Consider the following 11,758-nt stretch of genomic DNA (forward strand, 5'->3'; position numbering starts at 1 on the left):
GGATGCTCCCAGATGAAACGGCAACCCTGAGCCCTTTCGACAGCACATGTAGTGCATGGGTAAGCACTGTGCGCATGCGTCGTGTAGCTCACGCTTCCTTCTCTACTAGGTTTTCATGCAAAATAGGCTACCATTTCTCGCCACTCCTCTCATCGGTTTCCCGCCTCTTCTCCCAGATATGCATGATGTAGATGTTCGTTCAATTCTTATAGTTCATCTCATTCAAAATCAATTAGTTTTATAAAAAACTATTTTAAGATTCATGGAACTGTGCATTCACTAGTGCAGAACCGGGCAATAGCACCGGTTCGTAAGGCCCTTTAGTGCCGGTTCCATAACCGGCACTAAAGTGTGGGCACTAAAGGCCACCCCTTTAGTACCGGTTCAGCACGAACCGGTGCTAAAGGGAAACCACGTGGCACGAGCCAGCTCCAGGGGCCTGGAGCCCTTTAGTACCAGTTGGTAAGACCAACTGGTACTATAAGGTTTGGGGTTTTTTTAGTTTTATGATTTATTTTTCATTTAATTTTGTGTTTCCATTTTAATTCTTTTTCGTTTGCTGGTATTTTACGATACTACACATTGTACACGTTATGCATATATATATATATATATATATATATATAATTTCTAGTAGAATCAATCATGCATATATATATATCATCAATTAATGTCTCACAAACCATCATATTTATTAATTCACACATACACACATGTATAGCTATATACAATTTCTCCTACATATGCATGTTGCCTTCGGAGCCAGTGGCATTAGCCTAATTGGTGCCTTCGGAGAACAATGACAATTGGAAGTGGTTTTCATGAGGGCGGTAGCGGGTAATAGTATCCCCCCTTCGGATTTATGACCTAGCCGAGCAAAAATCCCGCTATTTCCTCTTGAAGTGCTTCTACGCGCTCCGTTTCTAGGAGCTTCTCCCGCACCTCTCTGAACTGTTAAGAAGGAGATCAATATGCATGTGTATTAGTTGTGTGACTAGATATCGATAATGGTGTAAAAATTGTGAATAGTGTTTTGACAAGCGTACCCATTCCTGTCTTTGAGATCTGCTCCTTTCGGACGCCATCATGCGAATGTTCTCGCAAACGCAGAATGCACACAGATCAGTCCCCTGCGCCTGCTTCAGGGCCTTTACGAGAATGGAATTTGATCAGATAATAATTAATCAAGCATGATAATTAACGAGATGGCAGCTAGCTAGCTAGCTAGTAGTACTTAATTACTTACCTTGGGTCTTCCCCATTTAAGCTTTTCTTTCCATTCGCCTTCCGTGACACTGATGAACCTTGCCCAAGCCCTGCCCGCCGACAAAGAAAATGAATAAAGGCGTTATTAAATAGTTCATATCATGAAATGACGAACTAAATAGGCCGAGATATATAGTTAATAATGATTGAAATTACCTGTTGACTATCCCAAACAAGATGTTATAGTCAGTTTTTTCTTTGAGTAGTGAGTCCAGTATTTCAACTGTTCCGGCGTCAACTTTAATGATACACAAGACCCAGTGATATCCGCATGCACACACGTTTGCATGTCTTAATTAAGCGGGCATATGTAAGCAAAAACGTGTAGCTAGCTAGTAGGCAAAAACAGAGAATTTGTAGTACAAGACAGTGTGACTCACTGGAAGTTGTAAGGAAGTAGTATATCTTCATTGTATTTGAGGCGCTTCAAGAACTCTAGCATGCTGTCCTCTACGGCCTTTTGATGACGTGCATCTATTTTCCATGTGTATTCATTAACGGTGTTTGGGTCAATGAACCCAATGCCATAGCGTCCACCTTTTCTCATTTCATACATCTTCATCCTACATATAATACCACAGAAAAGAATATAGTGAGGATAATTACAGGTAATGATTGATCAAAAGGATCACTACAGCTAGCTTGAGACTTAAATTACAGAAAGCAATCACTTACAGACAATAGCAACTGACGATAGATTTGTCGAGTGCATCTTGATTGTATAACTGAAACAGTTCAGAATACTCAACGGACACAACTTTCTCATGGTAGTAATGCTCCTTCTTGACATTCACCATGAGGGACAATCGATCGGAAATCTTGGTAATGTTCATGTACCATTGATGCAATTCATACATTCTCGTTGGGAGGTTCTTGACCTTGTCTGGCTCGACCAAAGGTTGGCCCCGGACATATTTCCGTTTTATTTCATCCTCTCTAAGCACAGGCATGGGCTCGATCTCGAGGAGTTGTCCAATAGTGATTTTGAGAACTTCAGCCTGCATTATATGCTCCTCCGTTATTACCACATTGCCCACCTCAGGAACGTAAACTGTTTGCCCACAATAATATTGGGCGCGCGTACTGTCACGTGTTGTTGGCACAAAAAGCGAGGGGATCGATTGCGCCGCCTGTTCTCCCAGCTGGGGAATGGTTTTCCCGCATTTTTTGACAGCTACTTCTTGTTTGCTCGATCCCGAGCTCGCCTCCTTATGTAGACGTGCTCGATTTAACTTCCTGATGTGGCGCTCATAGTCTGTGTCAACAGGCTTGGGAGCTGGTGGTTGAGCCATACGAATGAAGTGGTCAATCGTTTTCTTAGGCACTTTCTCCCTTGGCGGCGGTGGCGGTTTCGGTGCAAAATGGGCTTCCACCTCGGCCTTCGATATGGCTGCGATTTCCTCCTCGGACCTGTCATAAGCCCTCTGCGGAAGAGGCGTGAGGCTTGGACCATATTTATATCACTTGCCTCCGCCTGTACTTCCTATGCTACCTCGACTCGTACCGCTATGCACCATAGCTGCGGGGTGTCTCTTCTGTGATTGCTGAGGCGGCGGAGACGGCTGACGGGGCTGAGTTGGACGAGGAGGAGTGGCCGCCTGAAGCTGTGCCGGACTTGGAGGAGGAGTGGCCTGAGGTTGTGCCGGACTTGGAGGAGGAGTGGACGTCTGACGCTGTGGCAGACTTGGAGGAGGAGGAGTGGCCTGACACTTTGCCGGACTTGGAGGAGGAGTGGCCTGACACTTTGCCGGACTTGGTGGACTTGCAGGAGCGGGAGACTGCTGACTCCGTGGCGGACTTCGACGAGGAGTCGGCTGACACGGTGTCGGTGGCCTTCGAAAGATGATGCAATCCTTTTTCCATAGGATGATACGATGTTTGGCATCTCCAAGAAAGTGCTCGTTGTCACCTCCAGGATAGTCAAGCTCTAGCTCCGAATATGGGTCCACCACCTCATCAACCAAGACACGAGCATAGCCCGCTAGAATCGGGTTGCAATGGAAGGTTGCCTCGGGGGGATTTGTAAAAGCAACGGCGTCCGCCACCTTCATGGATATGTTCTTCATTTTGACGTGTAGCTCGCAGCTAGTGTTCTCCGTGATGTCATCCACGGGGTATCTACCCAGCATTGCGTCGTCCGGGGCGGAACCCATGCTGCTTCTTGGCATGGATGGGGCGGTGCTATCCAATGCTGGATCATTCGCTAGCTGCTGCAGCTGTTGAGACCCCCTTTGCTGGGTAAGTGAGTCGATCTGCTCCTGCTACCGCTGGAATTTGACTACCAATTCCGCTTGACTTGCTTCTAGGCCTTGAAGGCGTTCATAGTCCCGCTTCCTCTGCTCCTCCTCCATCTTCCTCTTCTTCTCCTCCGCAATCTTCTTTCTCGCACGGGTTCTGTAGTCGGTGTTCCAGTCTGAAAATCCCTCATACCACGGAATAGCGCTGAGGGAGTCCTGGATTAGGGGGTGTTCGGATAGCCGGACTACCATCATCAGCCGAACTATCATCGGCCGGACTATCATCTTCGACCGGACTCCAAGACTATGAAGATACAAGATTGAAGACTTCGTCCCGTGTCCGGATGGGACTTTCCTTGGCGTGGAAGGCAAGCTTGGCGATACGGATACGTAGATCTCCTACCATTGTAACCGACTCTATGTAAACCTAGCCCTCTCCGGTGTCTATATAAACCAGATGGCTCTAGTCCGTAGGACACAACAACAACAACCATTACCAATCATACCATAGGCTAGCTTCTAGGGTTTAGCCTCCTTGATCTCGTGGTAGATCCACTCTTGTAAACATCTACAATATCAATATCAATCAAGCAGGACGTAGGGTTTTACCTCCATCAAGAGGGCCCGAACCTGGGTAAAACATCGTGTCCCTTGTCTCCTGTTACCATCCGCCTAGACGCACAGTTCGGGACCCCCTACCCGAGATCCGCCGGTTTTGACACCGACATTGGTGCTTTCATTGAGAGTTCCTCTGTGTCGTCACCGATAGGCTTGATGGCCTCTTCAATCGACAATGACACAGTCCTGGGTGAGACTTTTCTCCCCGGACAGATCTTCGTATTCGGCAGCTTCGCACTACGGGCCAACTCACTTGGCCTTCTGGACCAGATCGAAAGCTACGCCCCTAGCCGTCAGGTTAGGTTTGGAAGCCTAAACTTCACGGCCGATATCCGCGGGGACTTGATCTTTGATGGATCTGAGCCACAGCCGAGCGTGCCGTGCTGTCACGATGGGCACAACCTAACTCTGCCGCCGGACAGCACCTTGGAGGCCGCACATGAATCCGCTCCGACCCATAGTCCGGAGCCGATCGCTCAAATCGAGGACGGATGGCTGGACACCACCTCGGGAGCTGCAACTTCTACGGCGATGGAGCCGAACACTTACCTTGTCCCGCATAAAGCTCATGACTCCGAGGTTCCAGACTCTCTGCCGGACTCCGAACCTCCTGCGCCCCTGCTAGTCGAATCCGATTGGGCGCCGATCATGGAATTCACTGCTGCGGACACCTTTCAGCACTCACCCTTCGGCGATATCTTAAATTCGCTGAAGCGTCTCACACTATCCGGAGAGCCCTGGCCGAACTACGGCCAGGATGGTCGGGACGCGGACAATGGAGAAATTCAGAGCCCACCCACCACCCATTTCGTAGCCACCGTCGATGATCTAACCGACATGCTAAACTACGACTCCGAAGACATCAACGGTATGGACGACGATGCCGGAGACGATCAAGAACCAGCGCCTACAGGGCACTGGAAGGCCACCTCGTCACATGACATACATATGGTGGACACCCCAAGGGGAAGCGATACCGAGGAACAACGGGACACGGTAGAGGATAATCCCGCCGATAAACAACCCAAACGGCAACGTAGACGCCGCCCTAAGTCCCGCCTCGATCAAAGCAACATTCCTAACAACCCAGCGATAGAGCAGGGCAAACCAGCGGACGACAGACATACAACCAAGCAACCATCCGAACAGGACGAACCAGAAAATCAACCCCTCCACGGAGCAATCAACAGTCCGGACACACCACCGGAGCATAAGACCTTCACAAAAGACTCGTCGCCACTGCAAGAAGTTTGAAGAAGGAAAAAAGGAAGCTCAAAACAGCGGAAGACATACTCAGAATGAAGTGGAGCAAAATACTCAAGTCCGCAGACAAATATGGCAATGGACATCAAACAAAGAGCTACCCGAAGCGCAAGCTGGTGCCAGAATTTGACGAGGAAGCCATAGAGCCCTCACAATCAAAAAATAAAGAGGCCGCCCGGCCAGATAGACGGCCAGATGACAGGCCAAAAGCAACAAGCGGCACCGCACACAAGCCGACTTATGATCCTGGGAAAACGGACGGCCCAATTAGGTCCATCTACGGGCCAAAAAGGAGGGCCCCAGGAAGTAACACAACACGACAAGTGTTCGAAGATAGCGGCACACCCAAATACAGGGGCGCCGCACACCCGCTATGTTTTACCAATGAGGTGCTGGATCATGAATTTCCAGCAGGGTTCAAACCCATAAACATAGAGGCATACGACGGAACAACAGACCCAGGAGTCTGGATAGAAGATTACATACTACACATACACATGGCTAGAGGAGATGATCTCCACGCCATAAAATACCTACCCCTCAAGCTCAAAGGGCCAGCTCGGCATTGGCTCAAAAGCCTCCCAGAAAACACTGTTGGAAGTTGGGAAGAGCTTGAGGACGCGTTTAGAGAAAATTTTCAAGGGACTTATGTCCGCCCTCCGGATGCAGACGATCTGAGTCATATAACCCAACAGCCCGGAGAGTCAGCGCGCAAATTCTGGAACAGGTTCCTTACCAAAAAGAACCAAATAGTCGACTGTCCGGACGCGGAAGCCTTAGTAGCTTTTAAACACAACGTCCGAGACGAATGGCTCGCCAGACACCTCGGCCAAGAGAAGCCAAGAACAATGGCCGCGCTAACAAGCCTCATGACGCGCTTTTGCGCAGGAGAAGACAGCTGGCTAGCAAGATGCAGCACCAGTGACCCGAGTACATCCGAGATCAGAGATGGAAACGGAAAATCACGACGCAGGAAAGATCAGCGCCGGAATAAATAAAAAAGCCAAAAGGGCACGGCGGTCAACGCCGGATTCAAAAGCTCGCGGCCAAACAATATAACACTGCCTCTTAAGGACAACAGCGACGAGCTATCAAATTTAAACAAAATTTTAGATCGGGTATGTCAAATCCATAGTACCTCCGGAAGGCCTGAAACCATACCAACCTAAATTGTTGGGTTTTTAAACAGTCCGGCAGATGCAACGCCGGACACAAGGGGCTCAATGCGCCAAGCGAGGATGATGACGAACCCCACCAGCAGAGCACCGGAAGTCAAAAGACTTTCCCACAAGAAGTCAAAACAGTAAACTCACTTCATGTGATAGTACGGAAAACCAACACGACACTCGCTAAGACAAGTGTCGCACGGTCCACCCCTGCGGAACACCGAGATTGGATGTCAAAACAAATCACTTTCGACCATCTGGATTAGTCCAGAAGTATCCGGAACGCAGGATAGACTGCCCTGATATTGGATCCCATAATAGACGGACTGCAATTCACGCAGGTTTTGATGGACGGCGGCAGTGACTTAAACCTGCTATATCCGGACACAATCCACAAGTTGGGATAGACCCTACTACAATTCGGCATAGCCGCACTTCCTTCAAAGGAGTGGCGCCAGGCCCTTACGCCAGGCGCACAGTTTCATTATTACTAGAAGTTGTGTTCGGGTCACCTGACAACTTCCGACGAGAAAAGCTAACCTTTCATGTCGCCCCATTTAAAAGTAGCTATCAAGCATCACTGGGACGGGAATCTTTCGTCCGCTTTAATGCAATACCACATTACGCGTCTCTTACGCTTAAAATGCCCGGTCCACGTGGCATCATTTCATTAAAAGGTCGCCTGAGACCCTGGACACGGCTGGACGAGTCCGGAATAACTAAGCTAGGGGCTACCTAGCCACACACCCCTTCACAAGGGTTTGTACATATAAGCCATGATGAGCTAGCATAGGCTCAGCTTTATTAATCTATATTTCAATTTTTTATGCACTTTCTCGCACGATTTCTTTTCAAACTAAGTTCCTCTCTTTTTACATATGAACAGCGTGCACACCCGTCCAGGATATGGCACAACGGAGACACAGGTGCAGACGTGCAGTAGGGACCCGTTGCAAGGACTCTTTTCAGACTAAGACCCTACGTAAAACTTTCTTACTGTCTCTTGTTGCTATAATCCCCTGGTTTCTCATTATAACCAGAGTGGAGACTAGCGTTTTGGCATCGGCCACGCCAGAAGAACCTGCCCGTACCTGGACACAAGGGGCTTAGGGCATTGTTTTGCCCGCTATGGTAAAGACCGAACACCTTTGGGAGTGTTCGGCGTCTCGAGGTAGGCCTTATATGCATCAGCTCCGAATCATGTCTTTGGTCAAATGTTGGGTTTGCCCGGCTCCTGTGTTTTGCTGCCTTACGTTCCGTTTCATCGGCTAACGCGACACCAGGAGAACTACTGCGATTGTGCCCCAGTTCGGCTGGGCGAGAACCTCAGTAGAGAAAGCCGAAAACTGTCTGTCATGATACAGTGAGAGACTGGTCAACCACTCGATCGACCATGGGAATGTTTAGAATTCCTCCGCTTTGACAAAGGGCCGTTTCCCGGTCAGGCACATACACGCCCCAAATTCGGAGAGCGCGGTGCCCCCAGGGGCTATGTCGTAGCCCCACCCTCGAACTCCATGGCTAAGTGAAAGTGATAAAGCATTATAGTCCGGTTGCCTCGTTTGCTACGCTACCACCTCCTTTACAGGACCGAGACGTCGGATTAAGTGTGAAAACGCGCTATTTTTTTGCAAACACCCCCGCACCTTGTGCGTGGGGGCTGAAGCCGACGACTGCCATCTTTCAGGTTATACACACGTATACATGAACGGCCGCATAGGAGATATTCTATTACTTGAACGCACAAGTATAAAAGGCGCTTACATCATAAATATTGTTTTACATCATAAAAACGTTCATTCGAACGTAACATTTTTTAAGCACTGCGACTCTATTACACGAGCACCACGCAGCACTTCGCCAAAATAGTGCTCGGCGGGTAACCGGTTATCGTCCGAACCCGGGGTCGCAACAGCGGTGGCATCCATCTCTGTCCAATGTGTCTTCACACGGGCGAGTGCCATCCGCGCACCCTCTATGCAGGCCGACCGCTTCATCGCCTTGATATGCGGCACCACTCCAAGAAATTGCTGCAATAAGCCAAAGTAACTCTTCGGCTCGGGCCTATCCGGCCAGACATGGGTCACTATAACCATCATAGCAAGCCCGTACAACCTATTTAGCTCAGCCCACTTGGCCAAACGGTCGGTCAGCGGAAGTGAACACTTCGGACTATGGAATTGAGACCAAAACATCTCTTCCGTCTTGTGATCCTTCTGGCTTCGAAAATGCAGAACGGCTTCCGCCGCACTCGCTGCTAAGTCCATATAAGGGTCCTCTGGACCCCACAGTTGGCCCAGCTGAGCATACTTTGGATCCGTAAACCTTTGGCGCAGCAGAAAAGGCTTGCCAGCTACAATTTCTCCGGCCTGGCGCAGCCCTTACTTTATAGCCCGCATTGCAGAGCGGGCATCCTTGGCTTCGGCGGTGGCCTTCTCCAGGTCTTCTTGCCCCGCTAGGCGCTCCTTCCCAAGAGCCTCATTGCGGTCGGTAGCATCTTTTAACTTCACGGCCATTTCGGCCATCTCTTCCCTGCTCCGGCAGTGTGCGGCCCTTTCAGCCGCTAACTCCTCGGCCGCCCTTGAGGCGGCCGCATTACTCCTTCTGGCCTGCTCCTTGGCTTGAGCAAGTTCAGCCCAAAGGCTCTCCACAGCAGCGGGACTATCTGCATTTCACGCACATGTTGTAAGGAGCTGGCTTCGGCCCCCTTACCAAGTGACCGCACAGAAACACTTACCTTGCGACTCATCAAGTCGCCTGTTGACCAGCGTGATGTTCGCATCCACAACAGCGAGTTGCCGCTTTAGTTCAGCAACTCCATCAGTCCGGCTAGCCCCCGGACGGCCCGCCACCTGCATCGGCACGGCGGAAATTTAAACCTGCGATTTTGATCCTCGGCACGCTATCGATTTCGACAACCTACCGAGTCTCAGGGGCTACTATCTATAAAGGGCGCATTCTATATGCTAAACTGTTAAAAGGTGTGTCATTTTTACGCACCTCAAACCCAGCCAGCAAACTCCTGACGGCATTATGCAACCCGCCTTCGGCGGACGAAACCCTTTCAATCACCATGCTCATCAATGTGTGGTGATCTTCTGAGATAGACGCCTTCTCAAGCAGATCCTTCAGCCGTACACCAGTTGGCGCCGAACTATCCGGCTTTGGCAAACCCGGGGGCTCCCTCCGTGACGACACTTCATGCTCGTCCGCCCTATCCGACAGCGCCCCGGACGGAGGCATCTCGCTCTCCATCATCTCCGAACGAAGGTCCCCCGAAGACGAGCTCATTTGCGAAGGACAGAGATCCGAACTACAAGGTAAAAACTTTAGTTATCCTCAGAAGCGCAAATAGGGATGTCCCTTATCATAAAACTCCTTTCTTTCTACTTACGGCTCGTTGGAGGACTGACTCTTTAAGGGAGATTGTGCGCCCAGGGCCTCCCCGGATGCAGGACCCTCTGGCGAAGATTTCTTCCCCCGTTTAGGGGCTTTTTCCCCCGGGTCCTCGGAGGCAGTCCTCTTCTCCCCTTGGAGGGAGGGATTCTCGATCCCCCCTCTTTCAAGAGCCTCCTTAGGCGAGGCAGTAGCTTTCCTGCTTTCCCCTTCGCCTTCCTCTGAAGGCGCAACCTCAAGCATCCGAACCAGCACGGAATCCGGTGCGGTCTCGGGGAGGGGGGCCGGACACCATATCAATTTTGCTTCCGCTATCCACTCCTGTTTAGAAGGAAGTTGGTCATAAGGCAAACACACGGTATGTCCGGACTTGGAACTACTTACTTGAGTATCCGGGCGATTGCAGCTTAGGCCAGCATCCTCGGTCAATTCCGGATGCGCCTCTTGTGATCCGAAGAATAATTTGTACATCTCCAGGGTTGTCATAGCCATGAAGTGTTGAAGAATTTGTGGGCCCTTCGGATTGAACTCCCACGGCCGGAGAGGGCGGCGTTTGCAGGGCGGGAGACGCCTAATCAGCATAACCTGCATTACCACCACCATATCGACCTCCCTCGTTTGGAGATCTCGAATCCGGCCCTGCAGTAGGAGCACGTCCTTTGACGGCCCCCAGTTGAGCCCTTGGTTGACCCATGACATCAACCGTCGTGGAGGTCCCGGGCGGAATAAGGGCGGCGGCTTTTGTCTGCGGCCCCTCGGAACGGTGATATAGAACCACTCTTGCTGCGACGGGCCGAGCTCCTCTTGGAAGGAGCCAGCGGGCCACGGGGCATCGGCCCTCCTACTTATGGCCGCCCCGCCGCACTCCGCTTGACGCTCCCCGATCATCTTCGGCGCCACATTGAAGGTCTTCAGCCACAGGCCGAAGTGAGGGGTGACGCGGAGGAAGGCTTCGCAGACAACAATAAATGCAGAAATATGGAGGATGGACTCTGGAGCCAAATCGTGGAATTCCAACCCATTGTAAAACATGAGCCCTCTCACAAAAGGATCCATCAGGAAGCTTAAACCCCGATGGAGGTGGGATACAAAAGCGACATACTCGCCGGGCTCGGGGGTGGGGATGGCCTGCCCTTCGGCAGGCAACCTGTGCGAAATCTCATAAGCCAGGTACTTGGCCTCCCGCAGCTTTAGCACGTCCTCCTCCGTGACGGAGGAGGGCATCCACCGGCCCTGGAGGTCGGAACCGGACATCATTGAAGGTCCGAAGCGCTCGAATCTGGAGCTCTAGGTGCTGGAACTTGGAGCGGGGAGAGGATTCGATGGAGGATTGAAGAAAAGAAACGAGCCTTGGTCCCGTTATAAAGAGGGAGAATACCAAGAGCCGTCTCCGATACCGTTTGGGACTCGCCTTCAATAGAGGGGGTGGGGCGACGTGCGCGGTTGGGTTACCCACGTCCGTATTGATGAGAATCCCGGATTAAGGGGGAACAGGATCTCTGCTTTGACAAGACGTGCCAAGGAAACCGCTTCGCTAAATGCGCTGAGGTGGTAGAGTAAAAAACGATTCAAGTAATGGCTTGGTAGTGGCGTGACGTCATGCTGCAAAAAACGTCAGCAGATTGAACTTGTGTATATATTATTCTCTCTATGGTGGAATGTGGAATTTATTTTGCAGAGCCCGACACTATCCTGGTGTTCACAATCTTCTATTATTCGGAGGAGGAACCCGCCTTGCAATGCCAAGCAATATACGCGCCAGACTTATCGTCATTGAAGCCTGGTTCAGGGGCTACTAAGGGAGTCCTGGAT

The sequence above is a fragment of the Triticum dicoccoides genome, chromosome 1B (genome assembly GCF_002162155.2).
Source record: "Triticum dicoccoides isolate Atlit2015 ecotype Zavitan chromosome 1B, WEW_v2.0, whole genome shotgun sequence".
Lineage (NCBI taxonomy): Eukaryota > Viridiplantae > Streptophyta > Magnoliopsida > Poales > Poaceae > Triticum > Triticum dicoccoides.